Source organism: Lemur catta, chromosome 14, assembly GCF_020740605.2.
Source record: "Lemur catta isolate mLemCat1 chromosome 14, mLemCat1.pri, whole genome shotgun sequence".
NCBI lineage: Eukaryota > Metazoa > Chordata > Mammalia > Primates > Lemuridae > Lemur > Lemur catta.
The window spans coordinates 64,051,026-64,065,322 of NC_059141.1; the positions used below are offsets into that span (position 1 = coordinate 64,051,026).

General features: G+C 49.6%; 1 long non-coding RNA gene across 1 annotated transcript; it reads right to left on the minus strand.

Annotated features, from left to right (window-relative positions):
* Nucleotides 1–647: 647 nt before the first annotated feature.
* On the minus strand, nt 648–2,705 carry LOC123649918. The gene is made up of 3 exons (XR_006739190.1): nt 2,644–2,705; nt 1,537–1,651; nt 648–723 (listed from the first exon to the last, which is right to left on the minus strand). It is a non-coding gene; the product is annotated as an uncharacterized LOC123649918 (long non-coding RNA).
* Between the last annotated feature and the right edge of the window lie 11,592 nt (nt 2,706–14,297).

The following is a 14,297-nucleotide window of genomic DNA, read 5'->3' on the forward strand; positions in this document are numbered from 1 at the left end:
AATAACTTTACTGTAGGTTTTGTCATTTGTCAAACGGAGACACTATTACTTCTGTCACCGGGAGGCGCTGGGGGTTAAACTGCACAGCACATACATAACTGCGAGCAAAGCCTACCACACTGGGCACTGAAATCTGAGCCCCCAGCTCCCCCCGCCCTGCCCTGCACCAGCCCTGCCCCTCAGCCCACCCGGGCCAGCGCCGTGCCCCTGGGAGCCCACCTCCACTTTCCTCTGGCCTCTGCATTTTGTGTTGCAGACCAGCCTCCGCCCATCAACCAGTGTCCTGGCTTTCCTGGCTGACCTGTTGGTGACCTGTCATTCTGATGACTGTGACCAAAGTTGCTGGGGTCCCCAGCCTGTTCAAGCCCTGCCTGAGGCCCTGCTACCACCCTCCTCCTGGCCCAGGCCACCATGCTGCCTGCTGGGGGCACTGCATCCTGCTGCCGGGTGAGCCCAGGTGCAATGACCTCGAGGACACCCAGCCGCACATGCACAGAGCCTCCTCTGCTGCCGGCGTCCCCACGTACTCCTCATGGTGAGCCCTCTCCCATCAGCTGTCTCCATGAGGAACCTCCGTCCCCAGAATTCCTGAACCGGACAGTCCTTCCCCTCACCTGCAACGTTTTCCAGCCCCCAGCGGTTTCTGGTGGAAGCAGCTAATAAAACGGAGGCATCGATATCCCCAGCCTCTGGACTGGACACAGAGCAGCCCTCAGGCCCGACCTAAACCGGAACAGGGCGCTCACTGCCAGGGAGTAGGGCGGCTCTCAGAAAGGAGCCAGCATCTCCCCGCAGATGCCAGCCTCTGCCCCAGGCCCTTGTGGCCTCTCTGGGCCTGGCTGGCACTCTTGGTCCAAAGCCTCTTGGACATTATAACTTCCCCTAATTTCCTCTTCCCAGCAAAGCCTGACTGCTATGGCAGCCCCATAGCACAGGTTCTCAATCTCAAGGGGACTGTTGGTCAATTTTGATTCATTCGGCTTATACAGTATGATCTCAAACTTGCACGGCTGCTGGCAAAAAAGCCCCACAAATTTCTATTTAATTGCATGAACTACATGTAATGGGATAATTCTCAATATCTGGTTCCTGGAAAACCATGCCCTGCTCACTGTTCACAGTGACAGAGAGCCCAGGCGGCCAGCACCCACCGTTGGACGCCCCCACCGGAGCAGCGTCAGGGAGAGAGACGTCCACCCACCCTGACGCTGCCCAGGGCCCGCAGCACAGGACGCGGGCGCTCAGCCCACATTCCTGCTCCTCTCTCCAAAGCCCTTTCTCTTCCCCTCTCCCCCTCTCACTGGCAGTGGGTGGGCAGCAGAGAGCACAGAGGTGGGGAACCCGGGATGGAGAAGGAGGAAGTGGCTGGCACGGCGCAGGTGGGAGAGCAAGCGAAGGTGCCGTACAACACAGCCTGAGTGCGCCCTTGTCCCTCCGGCGTCTCCCAGGACACGACCCCGAGGGTTTCCAGCAGATAGACTAATAAAGGGTCACTAATAAGGGTTCCAGGCTTTTTAAACCTTAGTGATTTCAAACCTTGAAATGTTGAGCCATGAACACCCCTGCCGTGTTCTTTGCTGATCAGGCCGGTCCATGTCCACGGTTTGCAGACTCACTGTAAGTCCAGTTGTCTCAGGCCTTTATCTGTGGGCTTGTTGGTTTTGAACAGAAATGGAACAGAATAGAAAGAAAGTATAACTTCCAAAACATGACAGAAAAAAATGTAGCAAATTACATGTGATCAATCAACGAACAGGGAGAAAATGGGGGGAAGGATAAAAGGCACAAACATTTCAGCTGTCACAACAAACACAAACAGGTGAGATTCATCTGTCTCTGAAAAGACAAAGAGGGAGATGGGGTCTAAACAAGAGAGCAGGATAAACAAAAATACTGAAAAACAGAAGGATGAACAAAAAGATAAGCCAGTAAATGTGAGGAAGAGGAAGGCAAATTTAACAACATCAAATAAAATAGAATTTAAGGTGACAAGAAGAGAAGGGAACAGAGACACATTTTATGATAATATATTATAGATAACCTCTTGAGAAAATACAGCAGCCATGGACTTTTATGCTCCTAATGACATAGCTTGGAAGAATATATAAACAAGGAAACAAAGAATACTCACCATTTCCTTTTTTTAAAAAAGTTGTTCAAGAAATGAAATCATAGAGACACAATCACTGATAATAATGCAAAAGAAAAAACACGAATCAATAACAAAATGGCATCGAGTGAGGGTGTGTGCAAGACAGAGTAAGATCCATAATGTGGGAATCAAACGCACACACTTTGTAATATGTTCCCGGTAAATGAGAAAAACGAAACTCAAATCCAAATTTCCGGTTAAGAATGCCAGATTTAAAAATCACATTTGGCTCCTCCATGTCCCAAAACGCCAGGAAACAGCCCTAAAGGGATGTTTTTGAAAGTGAAAGCACACCTGGATGGGAGAGTGCAGGGAGGCAGCGCTGGGTGCTGCGGAGCAGGCGGCACGGGGGTGGGGTGGTGGGGTGGGGGGGGAGCTGGTTATTGAGCCCACCCAAGGGAGCCAGAGGCCAAGCCGGACGGAGGAGAGCACAGGGCTGTCTGGTGTGCGGGGCAGAACTCCCACAGCCTCAGGATGTGGCAGGAGCTCACCTCTGGAAACGCAGACAAAAGAGGACCTAAAAACAGGAGCACTGGGTGAAAGTCAGTTCAAAAAGCAGCTGGGTCTCAGATCTTCTGAACAACCTCGTGCCCAGAGGTGACTGCCATTCCCTACTCGGGTGTGAGACTGGAGGTTTGTTCCCTGGGAAGGGTAAGAAGCAGGCACTTCAGGCTGGGGACACTGCCCATTCTCCCTGGGAGTGCCACACTGAGAACAAGAGGGCAAGGTCAAAGTCCATGTGCAGACCAGTTGCTTAGCCCTTCGCCTTCATCCACACTGGGGCTCAGCAGCCAGGAGCAGCCCCCAGGAAGGAAACTGAAGAATTTGCTAGGGTTCCCCAGTGAAATGGCCCAGGTGAACCCTCCTCCGGACGCCCACCAAGGAGACAGCTCCCCGCCCCTCCTCACACAGCGCGCAGTGGCTCCTTCAGGACCTGCTCCCAAGCAGGAGGAAAGGCCTGGGTCTCCAGACATTTAAGGAAAGAATCTCATACGAAGAACAGAGACAAAAACAGGAATAACACAAAAAGCAAGTGGGAGGAAGCAGAAACTATGCAGGGGGAAGAAAACTTCTACACAAAACTACTTTAACATCCTCAAAGAGAGACTATAAATATGGAATAGTCAGAGGACAAGCCAACTCCCAGAAGTCAGAAATAAGATATCAGGAAGGAAAAACTTTTAAAGAAGGGTTGGATGAAAAACCTGACGCTCCCAGGAGGAAGAGAAAAATAACAGAGAAGGAAACAGGGGAGAGAACCCAATGTCCAAATACAAGAAATCGAGAAGAGAGGACTCAAGGGAAAGGAGTCTTTAGACACATGCCTCAAATAACTTCCCGGGTGGGAGTATAAGCTGAGCACTGACTGATAAAACCAAAGGTTCAGGAAGGTGTGTGGGTGGGCCGGGGCGGGGCGGGGGAGGGGCAGGAAGCCAAGTCTCGCGCTCCTTGCTGGGAGTTCCATAGATAATGCCTAGAATGCGAAATCAAGAAGTAGTAATGAGGGCATGCTATATAGGAATAAATACCAAAAAAGAAAAAGACAGAGAGACTAAGAGAGTAGAGAGTGGGTGACAGATTCAGCCGATGGTAGCAGAAGAAGGCGTGGCTGTCTCACAAGTTGTGTGGAACTGTTTGATTCTTTAAACGATGTGCGGTATAACTTAATCTTTAAAACAGGTGAAGTAATTTACTTTTGAGATATTGCGAATACAAATAAGACAGATCAAAGCGATGGGTGGGGTGTGGGGGCTGGAGAGTGAGGTGGTGGTAAAGTCAACTTGAGCTTTGTGTGTCCTGTTAATTTCTCATGGTGAGTCTATATTAAATCCATATTTTAAAATATTTTTAAAATTTAAACAAGAAAGGAAAAACTAAAACCAAAACAGGACTGTGACAGAGCCACAGCTCTAGAGGGTTCTGCAGATAACCGGAAAGGGGTGGGGGGTGAGCAAGGACTCCCGCTTCTAGACAGGCAGCTGAGCCCCACCTTGGCCCCTGCAGGGGTGCTCGGGGACATGTTTGAAAGGAACCCAGGGACAAGGTGGCAGAGCTGTGGTGGGGTGTGCCTGGCAGTCCACACCCCAGGAGGAGCCTGGAGCCTCTGAAGTGTAGGGCATGAGGCCCATCCTACATTGTCAGGGCAGAAACACAAACCGCACGTGTGGGACCAGAAGCCAGGTATGGAGGGGCTTGGGTGCCATACCGGGAGCTGGATCGACACTCTGCTGGCAGTGTTGGGGTCAGTGAGGTTTGGGGAGCTAATACCTGGCCTTCTTAGCTCCAGGAGGGAGGTCATCCCGCACCAACACAGGCAGGGGCCAGAGGGGGCCAGGCTGGGGGCAGAGAGACCATTTATATGGAACTGTTGTCCTAGTATCAGGTGAAGCCATGAAAGTCCCCGCTGTGCTAGAACAAGGGGCTGGGTGCCTTGGAGGAAGCAGGGGAGGGAGCGTGGGAGGTGATGTTTGAAATCTATCCCCCTCCTCACCCGCCCACTGTGGCTGATGCAGCTGCAGGTCCTAGCAGAGGCAATTTAAAAATCACTTTGAGAACAGGCTAGGTTTTGGGGTTTCTTTTTTCCCTACCAGGCGAATAAGTGATAAGAAACTCAGCAATAAGAAGCAGAAGATTGATCTAAAGTTTGATTTAATTTAGAGTAAAAGCTTGGGATTGGGAGGAGCAAGACAAGATATGTTGGAAAGCACATGTACTTCCGGGAGTGAACAGTAATATTGGACAATCGGAAACCAGAAATCTTTAAGAGAGAGGAAACCCCAGGAGAAGAAAGAGAGGCCAGGCCATCCAGTCCCACAGCTGAGATCACAGGAATGTTCCGGCCTGCAGCCAATCCTTTCTTTCCCCAGCCTACCGTTTACCAAACTTCGTTCCTTGGGTCCTTGCCCTAGAGAAGGTGCCTGGGTTGTCTCCATTTTTCAAGTATGGGAACTGGGGGCCAGCATCAGGCCTAGACCAATAGATACTCACTTGTGAATAAACGAATGAAGAAATAAATAAACGGAATGAAATAAATACTCTGGCCCAGCCTTGTGTTAGGTCCTCAGTGGAAAACATTTCATTTTTGTAAAGTGCCTGAGGGAGGACAAGGAGCTGATCGACTGCCGTCCCTTAACAAAATGTCCACTCACCGAGGTCGGGACTTTGTCTGTTTTGTTCACCTCTGTGTCTCAGTGTCCAGACAGTGCCTGACACATAGTAGAAGCTCAATCAACACTTGTTGAATAAACATCCATGGTTTTTTTGAGACTCATAGCAGGTCCACAAGGGCAGGCAAAGTTTATTTCCATTGTACAGGTGGAGAAAGTGAAGCTCAGAAGGGTGGACTGGCAGCATGCATACTATAATGGGGAAAAAATACTTTTGCTTTCAACCAGAATATCTGGGTTCACATCCCATTTATACCTCCTACTAGCTGTAGATTTGGGCAGATCATTGAAGCCCTCTTGCTCCTGCTTTTGCTGTGGTGCTCTGGGGCTCCGGCCGCAGTAAGCACTGGACAAGTGGAAATTGTTGAGGTTGGAGTGTAGTCATTGCTGCCTGAATACTCAGAGGCAAGATTCCTATAATCCTTAGAAGTTCTTCTGGGTTCTGAAGTGGAAGACCTCTAAGAAGCATGAGAAGGCTTCTAATATGAAATGTGAAGAGCAGGTTGCAGAGCCAGAAAACAAAGGTCCCCCAAACGTGTGGGGCTGCCTTTGACCGGCCCTGCAGGTTGTCCTCTTTGCCTCTCTTGATAGGAGTCCAGACCCGGGGGGTGGTAGGCCTGCCACAAACACTTGGAGTCTGAACTTCGGCGAGTTATTTGACAGATCCCAGGTGACAGAGAAAAATGGCAAATTTCTGGACTTGGCCTTTACTGCTTACTAGCTAGTAACCAGAGAAGACATTTCACTCCTGAGCCTCAATTTCCCCTGCGTAAGACAAGAATAACGACACCTACCTTATAGGACTACCATGAGGGTGAGGTTAAACATGTAGGTGGTGGCCTTCTCCCCCGGGTGGAACTGTACCCGGTGAAGGTTTAGCAAATCACCCAACTCAATCAAACGGAGAAGTCTAGGGACAGGCAGCATGGCTCCGACCTTGCTCTGCCTTACTTCATGGTATGATTGACAGCTTGGATCTAAATAAAAGCTAACTCTTATATGTGCACTAAACCAGGCTCTGTGCTAAGTGCTTTGCATATATTATTAATAACTTGCTTTAATTCTCACAGCAACCCTGCAAGACAAGGGGTAGATAGTCTCCACAGATGGCCACCACCCATTCCTCTCTTCCCTACACAAATGCCCCTTGTCCCAACAACGAATGAAGTCTATTTCCCTTCCTCTTGCATCTGAGCTGTCTTCGTGACTATTCAGCCAATAGAATGAAACAGCAGTGATGCTGCACAGTCACTTCTTAGGTTTGGCCCCTAAGCAGCAAACGGTTTCTGCTCTTGCTCTGGAAAGCCACTGCCACGCTGTAAGAATGCCTAGGCAGGCCACGGAATGAGGGACTGTGGGGCAGGGAGACACCATATGGCCCAGACAGATGAGAGTTAGGCCTTCTTGGACCTTCTAGCACAGCCCAGCTGCCAGCTGAATGCAGCTGTGTGAGTGACTCCAGACTGCACTGTGTGGAGCAGAACTGCCCACTGAGTCCTGCCATGGAATCACATGGAATAACAGATCACTGCTCTGTAAGCACTAAGTTCTGGCTTTAGTTACACAGCAGTAGATGACTAAAACAGCGTAGGAATGAATATTAGCATCACTTTCCAGATAAGGAAACGGAGGCACAGAGATGTTAAGTGACTTTCCTGGGGTGCACAGAAATGAGAACAAGGGAAGCAAAGCCCTGCTGAGCTCTTCTGTGGTCAGACCAGGTCATATCTGGAGGGCAACACCCCCCTGGAGGCATTGCATCGTCAGCGTAGCATGAACAGGGCAGGCGAGAGGACTCTTGTCCATAGGAGGAACAACTGAATAAATCGCCTGGAGGAAAGAAATCTCGGCAAGGGCAGTATATAAAGCACTGCATCCTCATCCAAACAAGACCAGAAGACAAACGGAAAAACTCCCCCATATGTGAAGGACACTCCATTCCGATGGAGTGGTCTACTGGGCTGGACAAGCAGAGGTCAGCCCATCACTTGGATGAGTGGCTTGGAGGAGAGCTGGTCACTGGGTGGGGAGTTGGCCAGAGGTGATCTCCAGTGTCTTTCCAACTCTCAAAGCCAAGAGGGCAGTGGAGACCTTACAAGACAAGGAAGAATGGCGGGACAAGAACTAGATTCATCCAGACCATATGGTTGGCAGAAGTTCCATCCTGGATGAGCAAAATCCAAGGCCAAAGAAGCAGGCTCGCTCTGGGGCCCTGGCCAGAGCAGGGCAGCTTCCCAGAATTCCTGCTGTTGGTACCCCTCACAGTCCTCAGGGCACTTTATGCAGAGCATCTGGGACCCTGGCTCCACTGTTGGGCCTCTGTGGAGACACAGTTGGTGGCAAGAGAGCTGATGGATACAGACCTTGCCGCCATGAGGCCCTTGGAGATGCTGTCTCCAACTGGGCTTGCCCCTGACCTTCTAAGAAGCTCTGAGGAGTCTGACTTCACTTCTTCCTTCCTACTTTCCATCTGTAAATCTCTGTCCACAGAAGAACAAGCAATTAATTACCTCCCAAACTGCTTCCACAGACCTTGCCACAGCACATTCCAGGTGCTCTAGCTGCACGCAGAAGGAGCACACCTGAGCAGAAAGGAAGGGGCTGACACGGCACGCTGCCCCTCCCCCGCCTCAGCATGACTCAGCGACTGTTGCTGAAGTGTCCTCCGCAGCACCTTAGAAGTCACCGTGAGTTAATTAGGGACTGATATTCACACTTCCATTACTGCTGCAAAAGAAAAATTAAACAATAAATATTTTCTTGCTTAAAATGTCCTTGGGGACAACTTCAAATGCTTATTTTGTGAAGAATTATTCGCTGGAGTCTTATAAAAGGAGACAGACGTATCATTATTAGGTTCCAATATGAGATTTTGTGGCTTTTTTAAAGTGGTGCCTTATATTTTTGCAGCTAGTTGAGAACCATGACTCCCCACTGTTAAACAGATCGAAATAAAAATTATAGCCAAACAAGTCATTTTAAACCAAATAGAAATTTACTTACTAAATTCAAATTGGCAGCAGTGGCCAACTTGTTTTTGAACAATATTTACTTGAAACAATTTTTCCGTATGTCAAGGAATAATATACGATCAAAGTAATCATCCAAAAATATGTTTTAAAGTTTATCTTATACCAGGCCCAGTGGTCCTGAAAGCAGCCGGCTGAAACGACTCCATCAGCCACACCTGGGAGCAGCTACGACTAACGATGGCGTGGCAATATTCTGCTGTCGGGCTAGAGAAAGGAAACCAAGTTACTGAGAGGCCTGATGACACCTTGAGAGCAAATAAATCACAGATGACAGCGTCTTGGTTGCCCCTGAATCCTTTTGCACCCAGAGCTACGCGCCTACAAGATGCATCTTCACCTTCCAGAACGACTCCTGTGTTCCCCCCGTCCTTGCTGGCCGTTCACGTGAACGTGGTGAGCTTCTCGGGTCTGCTGATTTAGGTCAGCACAGACACTGGCTTACAGTACTTACACGCCTCCGACTCGCGACAAATCAGTCCTCTGGCTTTCAACTGAACCCAGCTAATTTACAGTAATAGCTGGAAGACTGACTGTTAAATTACGAGTTTTGTCAAATTACTAGGCAGAAGAATGAATCAAGTGACACTGAGGCAGGATGGGAAACATTTTATCATTGTTTAGAAGAGCATAACTCACTTTGCATCGTCCCTTGGGCATTCTAGTTGCTTAGCAGTGTGACGGAGGTGATCTGGAAGGGCTGGGAGGACGGCGTGCACGTTTCCTGAATGGACCCCGGCTTTGCAGAGGGTGGGGCAAGGTGTGCCTTCCTCAGCAAAATGCAGCAGGTGCCCCTTGGCAGCAGCTGGCACAGATCAGCCTGGCACTGCCTGGGCAGGTCGAGGAAAAGTGTCCATACCGTGCTTCTCAGACCAAGCTGTTCTCAACTAAACAGCACAGTGGCCTCTCTCCCGGAGGCACCGTGTACCCCAGAGTGTGGCACCAGTTGCAGGGCCTCCCAGAAAATAAGATGGAATCAAACCATTTCCAGCCAGAGGAGGGCCCCTTGGCCCGTGTCCCAAAGTTGCATTTTGAGCAGAAAAAAACTTCCCAGTGAGTGTACTCCGAGGCTCGGGGCAGAGCTCTGGACGGCACCAGTGCTCCCAGGTGAGTCAGTCCTTGGGATGCTCTGTTCATCGTGGAGGAAGACAGCTGGAAACACCAGGCAGCCCCAGAAAATGTGGCAGGGACAACGGCATGGAAAGGCAGGCCTGTGGATCAGTGCTGCAGAGCTGGGTAGTGGAGAGGGCCCGTGTCCCTGTGGGCTCCTCGTGCCGTGGGCAGGGGCCAGGCAGCACCTAGCAAGGGCTCCCCATGCTAAAGGAGCCGAGGGCAGGATGAGCATTGCGGTGGGGCAGAAATCAGTGCCCACAACCACTTGAGTCCTGGATCAGAGACAATACTGGAGAGAAGAGGGTGGCCATTCCCTTCTAGAGAAGCTCAGAGCATGTGCCCTCTGATGGCCTGTTCCCTTCGAACACATCCGCCGTGATCGCAGTGTCTGACGCAGCAACCGAACACCACGGGTGGCCAGAGGGATCGGCTTATCTCAGTTTCCCCATTAACCCTTCCACGGGAACACCAGGTATTTCAGGGGGCAAAGAGGCCTACCATGTGGTCCAGTGAGCCAAGGAGGAAGCAGGGTCATTTTCATGCTCCCAGGACCTCACATGCCCAGGCCAAGTCCTGCACAAGCTGGGCATTCCGCTGGGAGTGGGTGTGGGGCCACAACCCCTCTTGGACAGTGACCTCAGTCAGGCTTTGTGGAGCTGCTTCCAATGCTCCGGTGGCAAAGGGCAGGCAGGAAGTGGACACTACACAGCTGTCACCACTCAAGGCCAGGACCCAGACCTGCCATCTCAGTGCTTCCCACCAGCAGAGCAGACAGCTCCCCATGGGCCGCGGCCCCCAGCGCCGCATGGAAAGCAGATGAGTCTGAGCTCTCCTTGCTTTTTCCTTCTCAACATCCAATCCAAGGAGCAGGGAAATAATCGTTACTAGTTAAATGGCTGTACTAGCATGGAAACACAATATTTAACTAGCGCTACGATTTTATAACTTCTTTGTGCATGTGCCAGGTGACTTGGTCAGGACAAAATTATCTAACATTTATTTTCTCAAAATAACATCTAATTAGTAAAATGAACAATGTTAAATGTCACCAAAATCCCAGCAGGTAAAGGCAATAAAAGTTTACTTCTCTCTGCGGCAATGTCTGCGGTGGGTCAGGTGTGGGGGTCACCCGTCTCTGTGGCCACCAAGGCTGACCCGGTGGGGAGGGAGGCTGGAGGTCACTGCTGTTTTCAAAGGACAAGGCCTGGAAGTGGATGTCATCACGCTTGCCCAGGCCCGCTGGCCAGAGCCCTGTCCTGTGGCCGCAGCCTAAAGTGTAAAGGACATACAGAAACAAGAGAAGCCCATGGAGACGCAGGCTGCCCGAAATCTGTGATAAAGTACAGGCACCTGTGCCTCTCCTACCAGCTCCCAGGGCAAGATAAACACTAGACCAGCGGTCCCCAATGTTTTTGCCCCCAGGGACCGTTTTCATGGAAGACAATTTTTCCAGGAACCGAGGTGGGGGGTGGCGGGATCGTTTCGGGATGATTCAAGCGCATTCCATTTATTGTGCACTTTATTTCTATTATTATTCTATTGTAATATATAATGAAATAATTATACAACTCACCATAGTTTGGGGACCCCTGCACTAGAGGATCCAGGAAGTCCCCGGGGCACATGTTCTGTGCCATGGGTCACTTCAGCGTTAGTTCCCCTGTGTCCCTAGGGCACCACTCATCAGCACCCCAATGCCAGGCTGCCACCGAGGCCAGGACACTGGTATTAATGAGCACTGCCCACACACACTCAGACTCTTCCCAACATGGCACGGCCCCGCAGTCTCAGGAGGGTAGTCCTAGGCCCTGAAACACCCACATGAGTGACAGGACCGAGAGGAAGAGAGGCTGAGCCGGAGGCCACCGTGTTAGGACCCACTAGTGCAGCCTCCACCCCACAGCCTTCTACAAGGCTCAGAAACCCAGTGAGATGAGGCTGCCTGAGGGGTGGTTCCCTGGGATGACTCAGGACAAGTCAGGGGCGCACAGTTTGTCGTGGCATCTAACTCAGGGGCCTGGACTCTAGCTTAGGGTCCTGGCTTACCGTGGAACTAACTGCAGAGCAACTAGCTGGGTAAGGCAAGCTTGTCCCAGCAGTTACTATCAATGAGCAGCGATGTCGGGGTTGAACCCCCATCTGTCTGAGGCTAAACCTGTGAGGTTTCCGTGACAGTCCCACACCATCTCAGATTTAAAATGGAATCCTTGCTTATCTTCTCACGATTTGATTAAGTTCTGGGTGTGCGGCATCTGACTAGAGAGGCATGTGAGCAGAAATCCTGGTCGCTGTTGCTGTTGTAAATCCCGATTGTTCCCCTGGGGGGAGCAGAGGCTTCCAGGCTATGGTGACCTGGTTGCTGTTCCCCACAGGGGTCATATTTGCAAAACAAGCCATGGCCGCCTCCTGATGCCTGCAGGAGCTCCCTGCCTGAGGGCTGGTGCAGACTGGCAGAGGGAAGTTGAGAGGCCTGCCACCCTAAATGTTTGCAGAAGGGCAGGGAGAGGGAAAATCACTCCCCTTTGCCCGGAATGATGGATGGACATTCCGGGCTGCAGAAGCGCTGGGCAGGCTGGCCCGCCCCGACACGTTAAGTGGGAGAACATTCAGCGGGAGCTTGACAGTGGTCGCGTGGCAGCAACCCATTAAGCAGACATGGGCAGCGCTCCAAATTATCTATTTTTTTTTACCTTAACATTACTTAAAATTATTTTTTGTGCAAACATTACAGAGCAAAACAGAAAAGCTGCCCCACCATTCCCTCTACCACCTCCCAAAGTGTAAGCTTTCCGAATATTCACATATAAACTTGTGGGCTATTGGAAGTGGACAGAATTGGGCTGGGACTGTACTGAAATTATTTGTTTGGCGCTCATTTTTTCCTTAGAGATTCAGCTTGGAAACCTTTTGTATTTACTGCATTCTGGTGTGGCTGTACCAGAAATTATTTAACCACTGCCCCACTGATGGACAAGCAAATTGCTTTCCAGTTTTGCTAGAAGAGAAAATGCTACATTGAGGATCATTATACATACATTTTTGTGTATTTCTTTTTCCTTGGAACAAATTCTTAAAATTCAATACCAGGTTAAAGGAAATATTATTTCTATAATGAATTCTTTTAGACACTGCAAAATTGCTTTCAAAAAGTCTTTATCAAATTATGTTCCAACAAAAATGTATGAGAATGGCCATTTCTGCGCGCTGTACCAAATATTGGGTACCAGCAGTCTTTTCACACTGAGAGTCTTGTGACATGTTTCTGGACCATTTGTATTTCTTTTTGTTAATACCCTTTACCCATTTTTCTATTGGGTTGTCTTTTATCTTAACAACATATAATATTTTATTTAACCCAACATATCTAAAAATTAACATTTCAATATGTAATCAATATAAAAGTATTGATGAAATAGTTTACATTTTTTGTTATACTAAGTCTTTGGAATCCACTTACAACATATCTCCTTTTGAACACTAAGTTTTCATCAAAAATACTTCATCTGGTGGCTCACGCCTGTAATCCTAGCACTCTGGAAGGCCAAGGCGGGTGGATCATTTGAGCTCAGGAGTTTGAGAGCAGACTAAGCAAGAGCAAGACCCCATCTCTACTAAAAAATAGAAAGAAATTAGCTGGACAACTAAAAATATATATATAGAAAAAATTAGCTGGGCATGGTGGCACATGCCTGTAGTCCCAGCTACTCGGGAGGCTGAGGCAGGAGGATTGCTTGAGTCCAGGAGTTTGAGGTTGCTGTGAGCGAGGCTGACGACACGGCACTCACTCTAGCCCAGGCAACAGAGTGAGACTCTGTCTCAAAAAAAAAAAATACTTCATCTGTATTTAGGTCTCATAAAATCATATTTGAAGTAGATTCACATACCCAAATTGTTTCAAATATACTACAGTACAGCGGTCCCCAACCTTTTTGGCACTAGGGACTGGTTCCATGGTAGCCAATTTTTCCGCAGGTGGGGTGGGGGGAGGGGGTAGGCAGAATGCCAGCGGGATGCGAGCGATGGGGATGCGAGCGATGGGGATGCGAGCAATGGGGAGCCGCTGCGTCCATGAAGCTTCCCTGGATCGCCTGCGCTCACCTCCTGCTCTGCACCGCCCCCTTCCTAAATTTCATGGAGGATGATTTTTCCACGGGGGGAACAGGAAGGGGGGGGTTGACGGAGCTCTGCGGCCCAGGGGGTGGGGACCCGGCCGCTGTAGTAGGCAGAATAACGGCCCCTAATCCCTGGAACATGTGACTATATACATTACACGGCAAACGTTTAAGTTTACAGATGGCATTAGGTTGCTAACCAGATGACCTTAACACAAAGAAATTATCCTGGATTATCCAGGTGGAACTAATATAGTCACAAGAGCTCTTTATAGTGGAAAAAGAGGCAGAAGAGGAGGTCAGACTCAGAGTAACTCGAAGATGCCATGCTGCTGGCTTTGAAGTCGGAGAAAGGGTCCAGCAGCCTCTGGCAGCTGGGGAAGGTGGGGACACAGAGCCGCCCTGGCGCCTCCGCAAGCAGAGCAGCCCTGCCGACTCCTCGCTGTAGCCCAGCCAGGCCCATTTCAGGCTTGGGACCTCCGGAACAGTAAGCAAATAAGTGCGCGTTGTTCTGAGCCACAAATTTAAGCTACTCTGTTAGGAAACTAATACATATACTCAAAAGCTTTCTGACAACTGAATCAGGTATCAATTTTTCCTAGCTACTTTTTTGAGGTATAATTGATATACAATAAACTACACATATTTAACACACGCAGTTTGATAAGTTTTGATGTATTTGTACACCTGTGAAACCATCACTACAATCAAGACAACAAACATA